This window comes from Streptopelia decaocto (genome assembly GCF_964273445.1).
Source record: "Streptopelia decaocto genome assembly, chromosome: 2".
In the NCBI taxonomy this organism is placed as follows: domain Eukaryota; kingdom Metazoa; phylum Chordata; class Aves; order Columbiformes; family Columbidae; genus Streptopelia; species Streptopelia decaocto.
In genome coordinates, this window is record NC_138655.1 from 32,056,608 (window position 1) to 32,071,797 (window position 15,190).

A 15,190-nucleotide genomic window follows, 5' to 3' on the forward strand; every position below is an offset into this window, starting at 1 on the left:
TTCATATTCATGCAGAGTAGCTGCAGTAAAGCTACAATCTATAGAAGGCAAGCAAGCCGGCTCCTGACTGTTTCATTAATCATTCACATTCGGGCCTATGATTTCCCATTTTGCCTATGTTGTTTTAACATGGATTAATTTAACTAATCTTAACTGCTTGAACCCAAGATGGAGACAAAAACCCTGGAAAGCCTCAAGTGAGGACTAAATTCAATTCTGAGAGGATTTGTATAAAACAGTAAGAGCCCCAGGAACTGTTTTAGCTGACATGGATATTATTATATATATAGTAGGAGTGGAATGGCACCTCCCTACAGTGAGCACAGGAAACAATGCTCCCTGGTACAAGAGAGGCACGGACATACCTGTGAGGAGAGGCTGAGGGCTCTGATTACCTGCAAAATATTCTGTCCCTGGCATCATTCAGGAGAAGGCTCAGGGGTATCCTCTCAAGATGTATAAATATCTGATGGAGGAGAATAAAGAAAATTAAGAAACTTGAGCCCATTCTTAGTGGTGCCTATCGACAGGGTTGCCCAAATACTCTGTAATTCCATTATATTCCAATTTAAGAAAACCTTCAAGTTAGCAACAGGATTTAAATTCACAGTTTAGTATCACGTTCCTTGCAGTATGAATACCTACTATGAATATTAACAAAAATATATAGTTGGAATTAAGGTAATAATAAATATTCTTGCAATTTATAGTAAAATCCACCGTTCTCTAGTATGGGACATATTCATCCAAAATATACCTTCCAACTATAACATAATGCAATTATTGAAATTAAATAACAAAAATCATGTTCAGATCAATGAAATGGAACAGAAGTAGCCAAAATCAATATAACTGTTTCAGTAAGGTTCGGCCAAACCAAATGTTTACTGTTTCTTAAGGCTTGTTTTTACTCTTCCTTGTTTTAAAATAATCTGAAACAATTCAAGATGGTAATCAAAGATGAATAGGCCAAGCATTCACATCTGTCAAAATTGTATCACCCTCACCCACAAAGTTAAGGATTTTTCCATACTGCAGTATTGTTGATGAGGCAGCATGAAAAGATTAGGCTATACTTCTTAATGAGAAAAATTTGAGATATAAAAATTATCAGTAATGTTATTTTTTGCATTCCCACTCCATCATCATGCACAACAGAATCTGTTAGAGACAGTTTTATTTTTACACCCACCACTAATCAAAACAGCAAAAATTCCTCAAAACCAAAAGATGTTGTCAATCAAGCCCAGTATAAAGACAACTGCTTACTTCTTGCATAGTCCAAAAGTTCCCAAAGTAAATTAGTATCCAGAAATAAGCATATAAATATCTAGAAATCAGCACAGAATGAAATATTTTCAAAAGTTAGCAGTAGGAGAAAGGAACAGGAACAAGGAACAAGGAACAAGGAAGAGGAAAAGGAAAAGGAAGAGGAAGAGGAAAAGGAAGAGGAAAAGGAAAAGGAAAAGGAAAAGGAAAAGGAAAAGGAAAAGGAAAAGGAAAAGGAAAAGGAAAAGGAAAAGGAAAAGGAAAAGGAAAAGGAAAAGGAAAAGGAAAATATACAGATGCGTAAATGAAAACTACATTTATTTATCCTGTCTGCTGCTTGCTCACCAGAATTCCATATATATAAATGAACTGTATATGAATAGGAATGTATATGAACATACATTGCAAAGTAGAGTGGAAGAAATTCCCGAAGGAAGCAGAGTAGAAACCAAAATTCAGCTAGTAATAAATACTAACACTAAATACTGGTTTCTCAGACTTCACAGTCCTCTTTATGTAAGATTTCATCAAAGGTACTCTTCTTCTTTCTACCTTTCAGACAGACTTTGAACAGTCTGTATAAACTCACAAAAAATCCTAAGAGCATAAGGCCTAAATTATTTTCTATAACTGTGAAGTGATAAAACACACAAAAAATATTTTATGAAACTCTTTATATAGTTCCTATCAAAAAACATGAAGTGACTTACATTCTGACATGGATCTTCTTTACAAAATAAGAACCTGTTTAGAAAGGATGGACCATATGGATCAGCTATGAATTTAAAGCTGTAGTATATTATACTATACTAACTAGTATATTATACTAAGAGATACTGAGAAAAAGAAGCAATAGTATTGGGTATAAATATGTGCTTTGTAGGGAAAGCGATGACAAAAAATTCCTATGATCATGAGATTTTGAATTTGATACAGGAAATGTACAATGGAGAGCTCACCTGCCTTCAGGATGGAATAAGGAAGAGTCAAATCCGGACTACAAATCAAGAATAACCTCATTGTAGATGTAATTTCTTTGTTAAGTCCTAAAAGAAAAACATTAACCATAACCTTAATTACATTTTGTTAATTTGTCTTTTCAGTCTTGTAAAGTCTTGGCAGATTTCCTATTTTGTTTTGCACCACGAAGTCAGGAAGGCACCAGATTAGATATATTAACATACTAACAGTACAGATGGCAAAGAATGGAAGCTCAGCTGTTACAGTTGGAAAGGGAAGGAAAGGAGAGGAGAGGGAGAGGAGAGGAGAGGAGAGGAGAGGAGAGGAGAGGAGAGGAGAGGAGAGGAGAGGAGAGGAGAGGAGAGGAGAGGAGAGGAGAGGAGAGGAGAGGAGAGGAGAGGAGAGGAGAGGAGAGGAGAGGAGAGGAGAGGAGAGGAGAGGAGAGGAGAGGGAGAGGGAGAGGGAGAGGGAGAGGGAGAGGGAGAGGGAGAGGGAGAGGGAGAGGGAGAGGGAAAGGGAAGGGGAAAGGGAAGGGGTCAAGGAAATGAGTGGACAAGACCTCATAATTGTCTTGAGTGACACACCTCCTTGCAATATGGTAAGTGAATTTTTTACTGCTTTTCTTCCATGAGGAATTCTTTGAAGGACAGAGAAGCCAGGAATAGAGGATTTTCAGTTACAACAATAATTAAATTAAACCTAATCAAACCATTTTATTATTTTCTGCTGAAGGCCAATATATTTAGCATCTTCTTCCATGCATAATAAATTACATTAGCTCTAGCCATTTTCAGAATATTGATTTGTTAAAGATGTTCATATATATTCAGTGACATTCTTTGTATTATCCAGGTAAATATAATAAGTTGGGTTTGGTTTGGTTTTGTTTTTTTTTTTTGTTTCTGAAAGGAAGTAAAGCATTAAGTTCATTTGGTTTATTTAAGAGGTAAAAATTATAAATCTATCCATTGAGATGCCTGTTTCACAAGAGACTTTGTTAAAGTCACTCCTGCTATAATAGTCACATTGTCCCTTGCTGCAATTGTAACATCAGAGGCTCAACACCAGACTTCAAATTTTCATCTCATTTCTTGGCAAATCAGAATCCCCTCACAAATATATATATATATATATGTAAATAATCCATAATGCAGGCATTTCAATTATGTCATGATCTACTGGAAGACTATGTTCAGCTGCACAGATTGCAGTATTTAAATACTTTGCATGAAACATATCAGTACTAGTCATAAAAATAAATATTGTTGGAATAACTTATTTATTCAAGTAATTTTTTTGGAATACAAATGTTTCTACTGACTACAAGCAAAATCAAATACAAATACTTCAATGTTCCTCCATGAAGAAAGTGTTGATTTGTTTAATCAGATTGATACATCAGTCAACAATTACTAAGTAATAAAAAGAAGTTTTGAATCTCAAGTTTCACTCAGCGTATTACAATTTTCTTTTAATTTTACACCAAGAAAGTACACAAACAACTGAAAATCCACCTCAGATTCTTCTACTTCCCTCTGCTGTGTCCAAGTGTTCACAATCTCCTCTACTCTTTCTGAGATTAACCAATACACTCATGAATTAGGAGCACTTCCCTCTGAGAAAAGTTTACTATCAGTTTACTGTGTAATTTAGGCATGCTACATGTTCAAAAATGACTCCAAAATGACTTAAGAGCTATTGAAAAATCTTGTTTCTGGCTCTCCTTCATGAGTTTTCTATCACGTCTGTTATCACTCTCAACTTTTTCAGTACTTTTAAAAGTTAAACTAGTTAATGTCAAGATTTTCGGAGACCACTAAGATTTTCATGTATGTGATCTACGGTAATGTTTTCTAGAGTAGTAGTCATGTCTATGGAAGAGTACGAAAAAAGGGAATAACAAAAGAGATTCTAAAATTTTGGAAGAGTAAACTATTAATGACTTATAGTAAAACTGAGATGCAATTCTCCTGAAGAGGCAGGTCTATTTTTGTACAGTAGTATAAATACATATGACAAAAATACATTATATTTAATGTTTTGAGATATTTACACCTACATGCTGCATTGTAGCTGAGCCTACATTGAGTATATATCTATTTTTGAATTTCGAATCTATAGACCTAGTATAGTATTACTTGACAACTTCTAAAACCAACCTGCACACCTACCTCTCTAGAAATAGAGGCCTTAGTTGGAATGTAAAAATGTTAGCTGAATCAGTATGTAGCAACATGATCGTAATAGAGATTTCTCATCAAATTCTCGTTTATGTTATATTAACATCTGAAAAAGCTATTTAAACATTAAAATTAATACATCATAAAACAATAGAAATCCTTCATACAAAATAGTTTTATTTGAATCACAACTACTCACAATAGCTATGAATATCCCTATTCAAATTGCTACCATGAATACTGTATAAAATGAGAATAAACTAAAAGTAAAATTAGAATACTCCTTTATAAATTACTATATGTCAAGCTAACAAATGGTAGACTTGTCATATTGAACAACTAAATGTCTAAATGATCATTCAGCACTCATAGTGTAGGGAAAAAACACTAGCTTTGTTGGCTATAAAGCAGTTGCTCGATTTTTCATACTGTCATTCTGCTCTATTAGCAAAGCCTAACACAATTAGGTATGAATATGCAGTAATAACATGCAAATTGTTCCTTCTCAATTGCCCCAAGGCAGCAGTCTCAGCCTTTCAAAGCTTGATTTCTTCTACATCATTACAGGCTTGGCATAATTCATCAGAATAAAAAAATGTCTCAGCCTTATTGCATGTGGCCAGCTAGTAAAATCATCAGTAGTTGTTAACCATTCTCCCTCAATAGGTTTGTTAGCAACGCTGTCCCCAGCTCCCTGCCACTCCTGCGCTTGTACATGTTTCCCTTGGGTAATGTTAGACACTACATTTGAGCCTGCCAGAACAATTAACCCTACTGTTAATTAGAATGAAATGTCAGGCGCACAGATGGTACAAGCTGGCACCCTGCCATCCCGCCAACTGCTGCTGAAAGCAGCTACCCCACTGCTGACAGCTGTTCAGCTATGTCCCAAACCAGCAGATGTCAAAACTTTCCAGCTGAGGAAAGCTAAGAAAAGCAATGATGGGGGTTTCTAGTCCCAGCAGTAATGATGACTGTTTTACTGTTATTGTATCTATTACCTGTTGTCATACTGTACCCATCAAGCGGAGTTATGAAGCAGCAAGATGCAAATTAAAAACGATACCAATAGATGTAAAGCTGCTTCCTGAGCTAATTCTGTGCAACTGTAAAAAAAAAAAAGAAGAAAGAGAAAAGCATATCTATATATATTCTCTAGAATCTATATTTTAAAAATTCTGAGTTTATTTTAAATAAATTTATAAGATGATACATGATGATGTATTATAACATGTTACTCGGAATATTTGTACACTGGAAGTGTAAAAGTCTTTCTTGAAAATAATTGTAAAATGTTGACCCAGGTCTTCAAGTAGCATGAGCAATTTTCACACTTTATTCTTCCTAACTCTGTCAATTTGATTGAACTTTTCTACCGTTATGGGATATGAAGCAACCAAGATAAAGTCCTGGAAGTCAGAATGCATCTGAATTCTTTGTGTTCAGGCACCCAACAATTTGAATGCCCAGTTTAACCCCAAATACGTGAATGAAAGATTCCAGCACATTTTCTGGTGTGAATCAGGATTCTAATTTTGGTAACAATGCTTTGGTTACTTAAATCCCTTCTTGATTTTAGAAAATATGCTTTGCCTTTCAACTGTTTTTAAATTCAAAAAAATATATTGGGAGGGCAGGTACTTTGCTGTATTGTGAAATTGTGATAAATTCTCTCCTGTGTTCTTCATAGCTACATAAAGATGGAATGACTACTTTCTTCAGGATCCCTTTAAAAGATTCTATCATGTAACTTCAGGCAATCAAAATCCAAATCAAATACTATTTCATAAATATTAAAAAAGGAATGTGCTTTGTTCTTATATATTTTCTCATTCAAAATAACTTTTTAGCAATACAATGAGAATATGTTCTTAGATAAAAAGGATGATCATGGGGGGCTGAATACAAAAGAAAATCACATACTATTACAAATGCAATTAGAATTTTTTTGGCTTACAATTTATTAATAAGACTATATTAATACCTGTAAAAAAATCTAGTTAATTTATGTCATTTTTTTTCTGTGAATAAATATTTCATATATTCCTATATACATTCAGTGTCAAACATTTTGTTCTTGGCTCTATTTCATCTATCCATAATACAGCTATATAGTAACATTTGTGAAATTTATATCTAGTATATGCCTTTAGTGTTTAATAAACATTTTTTATTTAGTTTTGTTTGGATTAATATATACTCCCAGTTTACACGGTGTTAGTTAGAAAGTAATTGTTTGTATATTTTAATGTTAGCTTGGTTTGTGACTAAATTATATTTTTTTTTCTACACATAGGTAGTTAATATACTAACTTTAGGAAGGAATTATCTTAAGAAAAAATATTACTAATACTTACATCATCAGACTGCTAATGGTTCATTGCAGTTCTGGAGTCAAAAGTTTCATATAAACTTCATTTTAACTCAAAGAAAACTTTTTTACCAGAAATATTAAGTGGAAAGGCATACTATAGTATTTAGTTGGAAAAAAAAAAGTCAGATTATCAGTTTTCATTTTGCTAATTCCATCAAAATCACTACTCGCTGCTTTTAATGGCTGGTGTAAACATATACATGAAAAATCTTCAGAGGATCTGAAGTACTTCATGTTGTAGTAGGCGGTCTTTGACGCGAATACTTACACCAGAATGTTGCCAGATATGCAAGCTCCAGCTTTATAACAGTTAATAACTGTCAGGGATAAACTACCTCAAAGCAATTCACAATCCACAACAGATTCAGTTGTGTTCAATGACCATAGTGAGATTTAAATCTGCGGATAGGTAACATCCTAAAGTACCTCAGTCTTGCCAAAGGATGTAACTGGATACAACACTCTTGTATTGCTTCCCTTTTTCAGGTCAAAGAGCTTCGCTAAGTTATTACCTGTGCCTGATACAGTGAGGAGAGGTGTTTGTTGGAAGCCTCAAGTATTATTTTGGGGGGTATATTATACCTTTTGAGAATGTAGGAAGAGAGCTTAGAATATGTGTTCTTGTTCCTGCTTTGCCTAGATATGAGAAGAATTTAGTGGGAGACCTTGTAGATGTGGTGTATGTGGTGCTTGCAAGTTGCTGCCACTCTCGCCACAAAGGCCCATATGTTATTTGTTGAGCTCCAATTAACCTGGATGTGCAGGTGGCACTATACAGTCCTATATATCTTCATGCATTACTTCCAATGCAGACAACAGGTCTGTTAGGCACAAGAGTAGCCAGGTACACTGCAAAAAGGCCAGAACAAAGTTTGGCAGCTTCCGAACACAGATTTTGCTAGTAAAGTGGCAGTGACGCTCACGCGACCTTGGTTTTGGCACCGTCTCAGTTACTGGGCTACTTGCTGCAAGGCTGCCATCCCACCACAACCCTGCAGCAGTGCAGAACCAGTCTGAAAGTCTGAGAGGTCTTGGGGTGTGCTGTCTGGTCAAGTGGTGCTCAGTACCACACATCACGTGCAGCCTGCAGCAACAGCCACAATACCTACTGATACATACATAATGGTCAACTGCTACAAATGATGTAAGATCACAGGTTTCATCTAGAGCTATGAACACTGCCTATGGTCCCCTATGCATTTAAGGATGACTTTAAGGATGTAATCAGCACACAGAGAGGCAGTAGCAGATTTGCAGCACAGCATTGGAAATCTCTATAACCAGAAGACTTACAGTGGATCCACCTCAAATGGATAGCTGACTCATTAGGAGGAGTTGTCTGGTACTGCCATGCTCCACAGAAACAAGCACCTCAGTCTTTTTGAGTTCATACTAAAGTATGTGTAACACATTTCAGCAGAAGATTTTGAATGGAGGAATGGCAACCAACTACACTTAGTCCAGACGTGCAGGACTTTAATAGTCCCCTCACCAGGTAATAGCTTCCCTTCCCCTAATTCTCCCCCTACAAAGACAGTCTCCTGATTCATGACTCTGAAACTCAGAGGAAGCTGAGGCAAAGGACCGTGAACTGGAAGTCTACAGGAGCAGTAGCTCCTTAAAGGCATAAATTCTTCATCCGGATAGGATTTTCCCATAGTGACTCTCTGCCATAATTTGCTAAGGAGCAGAAGCACCAGTACCAGCAGAAAGAGCAGAAAGCCATTGTTGATCTAGGTAGTCCCTATAGATGTGCATGGGATATAGCTCCCTTTTAAGATATGCTTACATTATCATGCATGGAGCAGGCAAGAGGTAGGAGTAGGTACACCTACTGTGCTACAGCAGTGTGGCTGAGCACCATTGTGGTTTGTTCTTCGTAACATGCACTGTGGGCAGCCCATTCCAGAGCATGCTGGCATCAACACCGTCAGCACAGGGCAATCTGCACTGTGTTCCCTGGCCAAAGCATGAGTTTGTCATGGAGATAAAAAGTGTCTATTTTTCTTCACTCGGGGTCTTCATTTCTTCAGCACTAGCAAACAATATTTTATATGCTACAAGTAAGTTGCCTGTTTTGTCAGAACTTAATGGAATTACCAATACAGGTGCTAACTAGCTCCAAACTCCAGGCTGGATTAGGACTACCAAAAAAATCTGAGGAATTTCAGAAAGTCTTTACAGAGGTGGCATAACAGTCGACAAGATTAAACTTACTCTTCTTACAAACTAAGCACTATAGAATTGAAGGAATGTTTCAAAGTACTTCTAGGACTTTCTTGGATATCAAATTAATCCTTGAGGAGCAGAATTCAGACAACATAACATACAACCAGTCAAGACTTCTTACTGCTTCATATGTAAAAGAATGACACAGATACATGATGCCGATTGAAGTGCCAGCTTTCTTTTTAATAAGAATATGCTCCCAAATACAATGCTTTCTATAACCCATAGCCAGGAAACACTACAATCCCTTGTCAGTTTATGAAGTAAACTGGGAAAAGATCTAGTCACTGGATGAAAGGCCCTTCCTGAAATTCAGGATCTATAAGGCCCATGGTCATGGTTCACCTGGCACAAGAACTTAGATCTGGTTAAGAGTTATTTGGCAGCACAGGAACTCTCTTGCCAAGATGCTCCACAGTCAAGATTTTCTCTTGAGACAAAGCATAAGAAACATTTGTACCTGATGTCTCTGATTTCCCTAACTCTATGAAACTGGAAAATCTGACTGGACAACATGGCTCTTCGCTCTCCAAAGTCTCCAACAAACAAACAACCTTGCAGCTGTTCCTTCAGGCATGTGGCTTTCCTTCCTCCTTATTGCTGTCTCCCAGTATGTCCTGACAGTAGCTAGTTCAGTCACTGCTGATTTGTACAGCTTAAAGAGTCAAATTAATTATTTCCCAGATGAACCAGGACCAACAAACTCTCCTGATTTTCCCCTTTAATCAATAACTTCCCAACTAGTTCCCCCAACCAAGGAGGGAGCAGCACACTGATTCATTTTGATACAGCTCTTACACCTTTTTGCCATGCTTTTTACCTTTACCATGCAAATCCCTCATTTCTCCAATAAGCAAGGTATTGTGCAAGGGCAAAATATAACATGCATATAGCAAAAAAAAATAATGCTGAAAATATTATAACTAGATAAACATCCTCAGAGAAGGTTCAAGATTCAGGTCCCTGAAATATTATTACACAGATGAGGAGAACTACTACTAAGAGAAAGAAGCAATTAAAGTAACACTGAAGCGAAAAAAAAAAAAAATCAAATCAAAGAAAATAACATGAAAGACAGTAACCTCTTTTCTACAGAAATACTTTAAGGAAAATCCAAAGTTCAAAATTAGACATTAAACTTTGCAGTAGCAAGAGTAATGACTCAGTAGCATACATACATCTTGGCTAACAGCCAGTCAAGTAAAACTGAAGTCAAGGGTTACATTTCTGTTGCCTTTTGTTGGGCCAAGATTCAACTAAACTGTGTATATGAAATTTTTTATTCTCTGGTTCTCTCATACAAGAAAAAAGACATGGTGGAGCACTTACCATACTAACGGAGAGATATGCCATTTTAAACAAGTTGCTTTCTCAACTTTGGCAAATGAAGGACGAAACATTGATTTGAAAACCCTAGCAGAAATGTCTTCTCCCACCTTTGCTGCTTAGAAAGGTACTTGAACTTGTGCCACCTCACAAACTGTCAGATGTTTCAAACCCACACGGCTCCTGAGGGCATTCAGTACATTTATAAGAATCAAGGACATTGGTTATACGCTTTGGATCAGAGGGCTGGTAATATGCATACTGAATACATCTCAGACAAAAAGGATCTCATTTATGTTCCTGGGGTATACTGCTTCAGGCACGAAACAAAGTATTTTCTCTGGGATTCAAGCTACCTACACTCCCCTAAGTACAGTGTGTCGTTGCAATGTATGTTCACTGTATCTGAGACAGTGTATGTAGTTCTTACCATAAAGACATTTCCAATCAATACATAGTCTCCTATATTTAGAGTAATACACATAATTTTAAAGCTTCTGTTCAGATCTCATCCAAAGACTAAAATCTTAAATACTGTGGGCAATTATGATCAGTTAATTACTGATTTTACCCAACCTGACAATAAGTAATTATCTAATGAAAAACACTCGAGGAATTGTTCCCATACTTTAAGTGTCTGAAATCATAGAATCACAGAATCATAGAATCATTTTGATTGGAAAAGACCCTCAGGATCATCAAGTCCAACCATAACCTAACCTAACTCTAGCACTAAACCACATCACTAAGAAACTCGTCTTTTAAACATCTTTTAAACACCTCCAGGGATGGTGACTCCACGACTTCCCTGGGTGGCCTGTTCCACTACTTCACAACCCTTTCTGTGAAGAAATTTTTCCTAATATCCAATCTCAACCTTCTCTGGCACAACTTGAGGTCATTTTCTCTCATCCTACCACTTGCTACTTGGGAGAAGAGACCAACACTCTCCATACTACAACCTTCTTTCAGATAGTTGTAGAAAGTGATAAGGTCTCCCCTCAGCCTCCTTTTCTCCAGGCTAAACAGCTCCAGTTTCCTCAACCACTCCTCATAAGACTTGTGCTCCAGAGCCCTCACCAGCCTTCTTGCCCTTCTCCGCACTCTCTCCAGCACCTCAATGTCTTTCCTATGGTGAGGAACCCAAACCTGAACAGAGTATTAGAGGTGCACACTCACCAGTACCAAGTACAGTGGGATGATCACTTCCCTAGTCCTGCTGGCCACACTATTCTTGATGCATGCCAGGATGCCTTTTTGGCCACCTGGGCACACAGCTGGCTCATATTAATCCAGCTGCCGATCAACACCCCCAGATCCTTTTCCTCCAGGCATCTTTCCAGCCACTCTTCCCCAAGCCTGTAGCATTGCAATGGGGTTGTTGTGATCCAAGTGCAGGACTCAACACTTGGCATTGTTGAACCTCATACAATTGGCCTGGGCCCATCAATCCAGCTGATCCAGATCCCCCTGTAGAGCCCTCCTACCCTCAAGCAGATCAACTCTGCCAGCCAACTTGGTGCCTTCTGCAAACTTACTGAGGATGCACTCAATCCCCTCATCCAGATCATTGGTAAAGATATTGAACAGAACTGGCCCCAGCACTGAGCCCTGTGATCAGCTTGTGACCAGCTACCAACTGGATTTGATGCCATTCACCATTACTCTTTGAGCCTGGCCATCCAGCCAGTTCTTTACCCAGTAGCGTATGCCCATCTAAGCCATGAGCTGCCAGCTTCTCCAGGAGAATGCTGTGGGCAACAGTGTCAAAGGCTTCACTCAAGTCTAAGTACACAACATCCATACCCTTTCCCTCATCCACCAAGCAAATCACCTTTTCATAGAAGGAGATCAGGTTGGTCAAGTAGGACCTGCCTTTCATAAACCCATGCTGGCTGGGCTTGATTGTCTTGTGCCACATGATGGCACTCAGGACGATCTGTTCCATGACCTGCCCTGGCACCAAGGTTAGACTGACAGGTCTGCAATTCCCCAGATCCTCCTTCCAGTTCTTCTTGTAGAAGGGTGTCACATCTGTCAACATCCAATCAACTGGGACCTCCCTAGTTAGCCAGGATTGCTGATAAATAAAAGTGGCCTGTTGAGCACCTTCACCACCTTCCTCAGTACCTCTGGATGGATCCTGTTTGGTCCCATAGACTTGTGTGTGTCTAAGTGGTGTAGCAGGTCCCTAACCATTTCTCCTTGGATTATTGGGGCTTCATTTGCTCCCCAAATAAACCACTAAGTGCAACCATTAAAAAAGTAAACCATATTTACAGATTTTATTCTCACTGTATAGTACATGAGTTTGTATCCTGCACACGGGTTCTTATGTCTATAAGCTCAAGAAAAAAAAATGAAATTTCAATGGTTACTATCAATTTAAGTCTACATTAATGCTGTGGATTTTCTTCAAGTACTTGTTTAAATTAGAGTTGACACCTTTTTCAAATCATGCCTTCGTGAAATCCTTATTAATAAGTCACCACTATTTTAAAATATTCATCATCAAAATTAGGTCAGATGATTAAGAGATTATTCCTACAAAGCCTGAAATTTAGAGTGTCTGAACACCCACATTTTCAGTGAATCAAATGGAAGAGGTACTTCCTCAAAAGCCACATGATCTCATAGATTAACTTCTGAGCTCTGCTTCCTTTTATTTATTTATTTACATTAACAAATTTTTGTACTTAGCATTAGTGCTATTTAGATAGAAGCTAGGTGTGCACCATTTATTCTGCTTTACTGACAACTTTGTGATGTTAAATATCCTCAAGGTGTGAGAAACAATTTACCAAATTCTTCTCTGCCATTCTGTGAGCTCTTCAACACCACGCTGTGGATGTGTGTGTGCTGGGAGAGGCGGGAGGAAAGGACAGGGACCCCACTAATTCTGAATGTCTGTGTCTCACCAAAATCAAACCAAAACTAAAACAAATAAAAAAGAAAGCAGGCAGCCTTTGAGCTTTCTTAGTGACAAAATAAACATGTAGTTACTTCAAAATCAATGGTGGAAGACTAGCAAAATAAAGCTCTGTTCTGTCCAAGGCTTACCATTAATAGATGCTTTATACTCCATTTTCAAAATATCAAAGGCACCACAAAGAATCTTTAAGGTATCTAGACAACCTTTTAAAAATAGGGAAATTAAAAAAATATATTAATTTACATTTAAGACTTTAACATACAAACATTTTTCTCTGAGTAGTATTTTTGTTGAAAAAAATACACACTTCTCCTCATCACCTCATATTTATTCTAATCTCTTCTTGGACCCAAAAAGGTTTCTACTAATCTTTTTCTGCTTATGCTCACAAGATACTGACTTCTGCAATAACATTCCCATTTCCTTCCCAGTTGCCAGTTGCCAGTTCTTTCTTCTCCAAAAAGTCCTTGGAGAAATATAGGATGTGTTCCTCTCTCCCTCAGGGTATATATACACAATTCCTCATAAACATAAAAGTGAATGGATAGTATGGTTGAATAACACGTTGTAGTAATAGTGCATTGCTAAATTTGAAAGTGCAACCTACTTGATATATTCACAGATTACTATAAAAATAAATGTGCTATATAAAATGCAAAATTTACCAAATGTGCTAACATACATAAACATATATGCACACAGGGAGCAATAAATTGCATGTACATCCAGACACATATATAGAATATTGTATTTATAAATATAGATTAATGCACTTTACAATATTTAAACTGAATGATTTCTGAAGAATGATCTAATCAGCCCAGAAGGTTTAAAGGTGCCACATAACTACACATGTAAGTATGCCCTTACTGCTGACCTTACAATGCACTTAGTATCTTGTACTTCACTAATGCTGTTTCTACCACTACAAGCAATTTATTCTACCTCACGTTCATCAAGTGCTCATAAATCAGCATTAGCCACTTTTTACTGAGTTGCTGATTTTTAGCCAGCAGACAGCAGCAGCATGTGGATTCAAAGTCTAATATTGGCACACATATTGATTTTAATTAGTCTAATTAGTTCATTACACTAAAAATCAAACAGACCATTTATTACATTCCCAACTAATGACATATGATCAAGGATTTAATATGATAATGAGCAAGATCAATTATCACTCATAAAGGAAGTCATTAACAAGTGTAAACACTGCCAAACTGAATACTATTACAAATTATGAAGTCATAGCTAGGTCATTTGCATAAGCATACTAATTTTATTTCATTATATTCCTTTCATTCAATACTCCGAATACCTTTCATAAAGCTCCTTTTTTCATGAGACTTGATTCATAGCTGTAAACTCAGTTCGTATTGTCTGTAATGAAACTGTTCACTACATAGTCCTTAAAGTCTATGCTATTAAATCAAGGTTCAAGCAAACCAGACAATGTCTATGGACTCTCACAGACAATATCATGGAACATTACAAGAAGGAAATGAGGTTCCCAGTTGTACCAAAATGGATCCAGGAGTACTTCTCTAATGCAGAAAATTCAAGAACTACTTTCTTTGTGGTCAGGGATAATTCATATACAAAATTGAGCTAGTGATAGAAGTCAGCCCTGCCATGGCTGTGTAGCAATATAAAGAGAAGGCAGCAACATCTAATAGAGTATATTTGCTTTACTGTAGAAACTACAGATTTCAAAATTTAAAACTAAAATTTACAACTTGAGCTCTAAGGAGTTAAATATTTTACCATCCCTAAAGTCTCAATACTTAATTCTATTTTAATTTTTCCATGGCCCTTGTTACCATCATTATCTATTCTGTATCTGACAATAGCATGCAAGATGCCAATCAAAAACATAGCAATTATACTTTCTATTATAGCAGAACCATATCTATGTGGTGC

The 15,190-nt window shown here is 37.0% G+C and overlaps 1 long non-coding RNA gene across 1 annotated transcript; it reads right to left on the reverse strand.

The window, feature by feature from the left end:
- Nucleotides 1-394: 394 nt before the first annotated feature.
- LOC309436451 lies at nucleotides 395-5,507 on the reverse strand. Its single transcript, XR_014183342.1, has 3 exons — nucleotides 5,411-5,507; nucleotides 2,229-2,315; nucleotides 395-466 (listed from the first exon to the last, which is right to left on the reverse strand). It is a non-coding gene; the product is annotated as an uncharacterized lncRNA (long non-coding RNA).
- Nucleotides 5,508-15,190: the final 9,683 nt, after the last annotated feature.